Source organism: Bactrocera dorsalis, chromosome 6 (genome assembly GCF_023373825.1).
Source record: "Bactrocera dorsalis isolate Fly_Bdor chromosome 6, ASM2337382v1, whole genome shotgun sequence".
Taxonomy (NCBI): Eukaryota; Metazoa; Arthropoda; class Insecta; order Diptera; family Tephritidae; genus Bactrocera; species Bactrocera dorsalis.
Window position 1 is genome coordinate 21,852,724 of NC_064308.1, and position 8,152 is coordinate 21,860,875.

At 38.3% G+C, this 8,152-nt stretch overlaps 1 protein-coding gene across 5 annotated transcripts in view; it reads right to left on the minus strand.

Annotated features, from left to right (window-relative positions):
* LOC105226049 (polyamine-transporting ATPase 13A3) overlaps positions 1-7,806 on the minus strand; it is a 155,906-nt gene extending 148,100 nt beyond the window's left edge. Inside the window, exon 1 of one of the 5 annotated variants that reach the window (XM_049460144.1) lies at positions 7,666-7,806. The gene's annotated coding sequence lies outside the window, so the exon portion shown is untranslated. Of the gene's footprint in view, positions 1-7,471; positions 7,487-7,626 lie in introns of those variants that run through there. The other 4 variants (XM_049460136.1, XM_049460135.1, XM_049460142.1 and 1 more) reach the window with 4 other exon arrangements.
* Positions 7,807-8,152: the final 346 nt, after the last annotated feature.

Genomic DNA, 8,152 nt, shown 5'->3' on the forward strand with positions numbered 1-8,152 from the left:
TAGCCACAATCCGCATCAAAGCGAGGTTCTTCAACATATCGCTGATTTGCGCCCACGCCCCGACGGAAGAGAAGGACGATGTGACCAAAGATGCTTTTTATGAGTGCTTGGAGCGCACTTATGAGAGATGCCCCCGCCACGATGTCAAAATCGTGCTTGGCGACTTCAACGCCAGGGTGGGCAAAGAAGGTATCTTTGGCACTACGGTCGGTAAATTCAGCCTCCACGAGGAAACATCCCCAAATGGGTTGAGGCTGATCGACTTCGCCGGGGCCCGAAATATGGTTATCTGTAGTACTAGATTCCAGCATAAGAAGATACATCAAGCTACCTGGCTGTCTCCGGATCGAAAAACCACCAACCAGATCGATCATGTTGTGATAGACGGAAGACACATCTCCAGTGTTTTAGATGTGCGTGCGCTCCGAGGACCTAACATTGACTCGGACCACTATATTGTTGCAGCCAAAATTCGCACCCGCCTCTGTGCAGCAAAAAACGCACGCCAACAAACACAAGGAAGGTTCGACGTCGAGAAGCTGCAATCACAACAGACAGCCGAACGATTTTCTACTCGGCTTGCACTCCTGCTCTCTGAGAGCACTCGTCAACAACTTGGTATACGGGAACTGTGGGATGGCATTTCAAACTCCTTACGTACAGCTGCAACCGAAACCATTGGTTTTCGGAAAGTGCAAAAGAACAGCTGGTACGACGAGGAGTGCCGTGTCGCAGCGGAGAGAAAACAGGCTGCCCACCTCGCAACGTTACGATCGACCACAACACGTGCGGGATGGGACAGATACCGAGAGTTGAAGAGGGAAGCGAGACGCATTTGCAGACAGAAGAAAAAAGAGGCCGAAATGCGTGAGTACGAACAGCTTGATAAGCTGGCCGACAGGGGTAATGCTCGAAAATTCTACGAGAAAATGCGGCGGCTTACAGAAGGTTTCAAGACCGGAGCATACTCCTGTAGAACCCCCAAAGGTGATCTAGCCACCGATGCCCAAAGCATACTTAGATTATGGAGGGAACACTTCTCCAGCCTGCTGAATGGCAGTGAAAGCACAACACCAGGAGAAGACGAACCCGATTCCCCAATCGATGACGATGGAGCAGACGTTCCATTGCCCGACCAGGAAGAAGTTCGAATAGCAATTGCCCGCCTGAAAAACAACAAAGCGGCAGGGGCCGACGGATTGCCGGCCGAGCTATTCAAACACGGCGGCGAAGAACTGATAAGGAGCATGCATCAGCTTCTTTGCAAAATATGGTCGGATGAAAGCATGCCCAACGATTGGAATTTAAGTGTGCTATGCCCAATCCATAAAAAAGGAGACCCCACAATCTGCGCCAACTACCGTGGGATAAGCCTCCTCAACATCGCATACAAGGTTCTATCGAGCGTATTGTGTGAAAGATTAAAGCCCACCGTCAACAAACTGATTGGACCTTATCAGTGTGGCTTCAGACCTGGTAAATCAACAACCGACCAGATATTCACCATGCGCCAAATCTTGGAAAAGACCCGTGAAAGGAGAATCGACACTCACCACCTATTCGTCGATTTCAAAGCTGCTTTCGACAGCACGAAAAGGAGCTGCCTTTATGCCGCGATGTCTGAATTTGGTATCCCCGCAAAACTAATACGGCTGTGTAAACTGACGTTGAGCAACACGAAAAGCTCCGTCAGGATCGGGAAGGACCTCTCCGAGCCGTTCGATACCAAACGAGGTTTCAGACAAGGCGACTCCCTATCGTGCGACTTTTTCAATCTGCTGCTGGAGAAAATTATTAGAGCTGCAGAACTGAACCGAGCAGGTACAATCTTTTATAAGAGTGTACAGCTGCTGGCGTATGCCGATGATATTGATATCATCGGTCTCAACACCCGCGCCGTTAGTTCTGCTTTCTCCAGACTGAACAAGGAAGCAACGCAAATGGGTCTGGCGGTGAACGAGGGCAAGACGAAATATCTCCTGTCATCAAACAAACAGTCGTCGCACTCGCGACTTGGCCCCCACGTCACTGTTGACAGTCATAACTTTGAAGTTGTAGATAATTTCGTCTATTTAGGAACCAGCGTTAACACCACCAACAATGTCAGCCTTGAAATCCAACGCAGGATTACTCTTGCCAACAGGTGCTACTTCGGACTGAGTAGGCAATTGAAAAGTAAAGTCCTCTCTCGACGAACAAAAACCAAACTCTATAAGACGCTCATAATTCCCGTCCTGCTATATGGTGCAGAGGCTTGGACGATGACAACAACCGATGAGTCGACGTTGCGAGTTTTCGAGAGAAAAGTTCTGCGAAAGATTTATGGTCCTTTGCGCGTTGGCCACGGCGAATATCGCATTCGATGGAACGATGAGCTGTACGAGATATACGACGACATTGACATAGTTCAGCGAATTAAAAGACAGCGGCTACGCTGGCTAGGTCATGTTGTCCGGATGGATGAAAACACTCCAGCTCTGAAAGTATTCGACGCAGTACCCGCCGCGGGAAGCAGAGGAAGAGGAAGACCTCCACTCCGGTGGAAGGACCAAGTGGAGAAGGACCTGGCCTCGCTTGGAATATCCAATTGGCGCCACGTAGCGAAGAGAAGAAACGACTGGCGCGCTGTTGTTGACTCGGCTATAATCGCGTAAGCGGTGTCTACGCCAGTAAAGAAGAATTTGGTTTGTATTTTAGGTGACAATATATATATATTATTATATTTAAAATGTGAGTTTGAGTGCATAATAACCAAAAAATATAACTACTTTATATCCAAAACTCAAATTTTGTTTCAATATGAGTACATGATAACCAAAAAATATAACCACTTCATACCCAAAACTAATATTTTAAATATAATAATATATATATCGTCGCCTAAAATACAAACCAATGTATCATCAAAAATAAATGGAAATCGCTGACAGATATAATAATCAAAATTTATCCATTTTATAACGAAAACTCAAATTTTATTTCAATATGAGTGCATAATAACCAAAAAATATAACCACTTTATATCCAATATTCTGATTTTCGTAATAAAATGGATAAATTTTGATTATTATATCTGTCAGCGATTTCCATTTATTTTTGATGATACATTGGTTTGTATTTTAGTCGACGATCAACGGTACCTTCAAATCGCAGCGCCAAAGAAATCGGAATTGTGCCGTTTTCAATCGTTTGGTATATGGTAACACTTATTATTTGACAACACGGAACACTTATGTTATTGTGCATGTAGTGAAATTTATGTAAATATAAAATGCTTATTTTAAACAAATATCTAAGTAATAAATATAAAATAAATATGTACAAATATTGCAGTGAAGTGGGCTGGGATTTAGAATAGCATCCCCGGATTTCGGGAATAAAATGAGTATCACTGGAAAGGTGGCGTTCTCCAGATCACGAAAATACATATATATAGTTGCCTCTGACTTATAATTTTAAAGATATTTGCATTTAAAGTTGAAAAATTGACAACTTTTACATTGATAATTTGTATATTTCGTCTATTTAGGAACCAGCATTAACACCACCAACAATGTCAGCCTAGAAATCCAACGCAGGATTACTCTTGCCAACAGGTGCTACTTCGGACTGAGTAGGCAATTGAAAAGTAAAGTCCTCTCTCGACGAACAAAAACCAAACTCTATAAGTCGCTCATAATTCCCGTCCTGCTATATGGTGCAGAGGCTTGGACGATGACAACAACTGATGAGTCGACGTTGCGAGTTTTCGAGAGAAAAGTTCTGCGGAAGATTTATGGTCCTTTGCGCGTTGGCCACGGCGAATACCGCATCCGATGGAACGATGAGCTGTACGAGATATACGACGACATTGACATAGTCCTGCGAATTAAAAGACAGCGGCTACGCTGGCTAGGTCATGTTGTCCGGATGGATGAAAACACTCCAGCTCTGAAAGTATTCGACGCAGTACCCGCCGCGGGAAGCAGAGGAAGAGGAAGACCTCCACTCCGGTGGAAGGACCAAGTGGAGAAGGACCTGGCCTCGCTTGGAATATCCAATTGGCGCCACGTAGCGAAGAGAAGAAACGATTGGCGCGCTGTTGTTGACTCGGCTATAATCGCGTAAGCGGTGTCTACGCCAGTGAAGAAGAAGAAGAAGAATTTGTATATTGTGAATAACTTTTTCACTTATATTATGCACTTTTCACTTACTAACACTTTACTATAACGCTTCTGTATATTAATTTCGGGTCGGCTTTAGTATACCATCCCACGATTTCAGGGTTAAAAGTGGTATGGTTGGATAGAGCTGCTGCTCCAGATTACGAAAATATATAATTGTTGCCGCCGCAAACTTATAGTTTTAGAGATATTTGCATTTAAAGTTGAAAATTTTGCAAAATTTATTTTACAATTTCTCGATTTCTAGTAATTATTTATCTCATATTATGCAGTTTTTATACACTTATACTTCATTATATTGTTTATACATATTTATTTTTCAGTAATTATTTAGTTATTTATTTAAAATAAGCATTTTATATTTTACACAATTTTCATTCCATGCACAATAACAAAAGTATTCCGTGTTTACAGATATTAAGTGTTGCCATAATTACACATTTATCAAATGAATAAGAATGGATATAAAAACTCACACGCAGAAAACAAATACCATCTGAAATAAATTTTCCATTGTAATAAAGAAAGTTTTAAGGCTTATAAGTATGTTTAATCTAATAATTTAATAAAAGGATCATAATGATTATTTGCAATACAACAAAGGTAAAACAGGGTAAACATTAGTCCATTCGCGTTCCACTTATTTCTGCACAGGCGGCCTTCGGCCGCGCTTCGAAAAAAATAACCCTGGCCGATCCAACACCGGGGTATGTCAGGTTTTTTTGAGTAAAAGTCCTTTTTGCGTTGGCGGCCTTTGGCCGCACTTCAAAAAAAATAACCCTGGCCGATCCAACACCGGGGTGTGTCGGATTTTTTTTTAGAGTAAAACTCCTTTTTGCGTTGGCGGCCTTCGGCCGCGCTTAAAAAAAAATAACCGTGGCCGATCCAACACCGGGGTGTGCCAGGTATTTTTTTGAGTAAAACTCCTTTTTGGCGTTGGCGCCCTGCCCAATCAAAAATCATGATGTATGAAGAAAAGGGGCAATGATTTATGTATTTGGGGTATAATCTTATTGTTTATTCATTTTGATTCATTTTAATTCGTTTGATAAATGTGTAATTTTGGCAACACTTATTATTTGTCAAAATGAAAATTGTGTAAAATATAAAATGCTTATTTTAAACAAATAACTAAATTATTACTGAAAAATAAATATGTATAAACAATGTAATGAAGTATAAGTGTATAAAAACTGCATAATATGAAATAAATAATTACTAGAAATCGAGAAATTGTAAGACAAATTTTGCAAAATTTTCAACTTTAAATGCAAATATCTCTAAAACTATAAGTTTGCGGCGGCAACAATTATATATTTTCGTAATCTGGAGCAGCAGCTCTATCCAACCATACCACTTTTAACCCTGAAATCGTGGGATGGTATACTAAAGCCGACCCCTAGTGGTTTTTATAATTCATAAGTAATATATGTGCGTGAAAATGTATCCATAATTGGTTTGGTACAATGCACAACAGATGAAAATACACTTAACATATACAGTAGAATCCCGATTATCCGGATCAAAACAAACCAGGGGTGTTCCGTATAATCGAAAATCCGGATAATCGATTTCAAAGCAAATCAAACAATATTTAAATTACATATAATAAAGTTTTATTGGGTTGGGTTTAGTTAAGTATCTCATTTTCGCTGCTTATTTCTCTTAAATGCGTGCACGGATTTTTTTAAATTTATATAGCACGGATAGCCAATGAATTAAACTTTTATTTAAATGTAAATTTATTGTTAAATGTTAATTTGTTTTTTAGATATAAGTAAGCAAAAAACGCACATTTTCACATCTTCTCAAAAAATGGCTCTCTTCTTTTGAAGTTTTTGTTGCACTGCTTGCGAAAAATTTAACACACACACATTCTTTGAAATATATTTAATTGAATTAATGATAAATTATGAATTTTAAGTTGCAATTTTATGTACAATTTAATAAATAAAACAGCTTTCAATTACGTCTTATACTGTTCCTTGAAATGTAAGCAAAATTACTGAATATGAACTGTCAAACGACGAAGAAAATAAGCACAAAAGGAAGACAATAATAACCCAACGAATCAAAATGGTAGGTCTTATATATATTTAGGTTACTTTACATAGGACTCTTTTCGGATCGATGGTTGTAAGTATTAACACATGTGAAAAGGGGTGGGGTGGGGTGGGGTGGTGGATCCTTAGGGCCACACTCAATTAAGGTTATGCTATATATTTTAATAATGGAATAATACGTTAGTATTATTGAAAAAATGTTGGTTGGGTTAATTCTGTAGTAACGGTATATTGATTTCAATGGAATTCAAATTTTTATTATACTATATTCGCGTGCCTTAATTTAAACGTGTTTTCGCAATTGAAAATTTGTAATATAAATAAATAAAATAACTCTATAATGATGTCAAATAACCAATCAGGTAAATAAAATACGTTATTTAGCTCTCTGAAAAGTGGGCAATATATTACGTCCATATAACGAAAATTTGGAATAAAAAATCGCGCGATGTAATATAATGTAAATATATTATACTGAAAATATAATGAAAATATATTATACTGAAAATATAATGAAAATTTGGAATAAAAAATCGCGCCCCTCCCCCTTTGCGCAAAACCTCTTCAAAATGGGATACTTAACTAAACATTCTCCCATAATGTATTCATAATGCCTATGTAATTCAAAATTTTGGTTGGAAATAACTTGTTATTGGTCTTTGACGTAAAGAATCACATCGTTTCATTCCGGCCAAGTCCCTGATGCGTTTCAGTTGTAACGACTGTATGGGATCCGATTGACAATTAGAGCCGAGACGAATAAGTCCGGATAATCGGATAATCGGGATTCTACTGTATTGAGAAATTTGCATAAAAATAGCATTTTTTAAAGTGAATTTTTGGAAAAATTTGAGAACCGATTTTTATAAAATACGTTTTAAAATAAAGTTCGATAATTTAGGCATACATGCGTGTTTAAAATTTTCAATTTGGTTCTCTCGTTTAGGTACAGTGAGCCAAAATTAACCGGCGCGATACTAAACCCAACCCGTTGAATTTTTGAACTATAAATGAAAATATCTCAAAAACCATAAGGCAGCGGCAATTATATATACATATGTACATATTTTCTTAATCTAGAGGACCTCCTCTTTCCTCACACCCATTTTAACCGCGAAATCGGGGGATGCTATTCTATAATTTGCCCATAAATCGAATTAAGACGATGCCGGCATGTATCGATATACATAATTGCTTTCATTGATATTTCTTAAATACGCTTATTCGTTTCTCCACATGACCTACTCTCTTAGCCCAAAGCACACATCCACAAACACTTGCCATGTTATTTTACTTATTACATCTTTACATATGCGAACACTCTATTATTTATATTGTAAACCATTTCAACATATATCACAAATTCTTAAAAAACTCTATTATAATACACAAAATATTACTCCTGATAACTTCTTTTCAACATTTATGGCACAAATTACTTTCGGTCAAATATTACTCCTAATAACTTCTTTTGAACATTTACGACACAAATTACTTTACGAAACAAACTTTCAGCAAGAGGGCGATATGAAAAATTCATTACGCTGCATATGCACTCTCAACAGCATTACTCAACTTTCTGCCAATTTATGTGACCAAAAGGTTGGCAATATTTTTCTACCGGAATTTGTTACTTGACAAGTCTTTACGAAATCGCATGGCGTATGTACAGTAATAAGGCCCATACATGACACACATGTGCGTTCGATCTGTGTGAATTCGTTTCGCCCATACACGACACAAAAATCCATTTTGCGTTCGTTCTTCACATAATGAACATGTGCGACAGGCAAGCGGAACATTTCTTCGAATTTATTTCCAATGTAGTACTTTTATCGATTTTTTTATAATTCGTTAATAAGTTATTCCAACTTTTATTTTTCTCAATTTTACTTCTATATTTATCACTATTCGTTTGCCAAATTG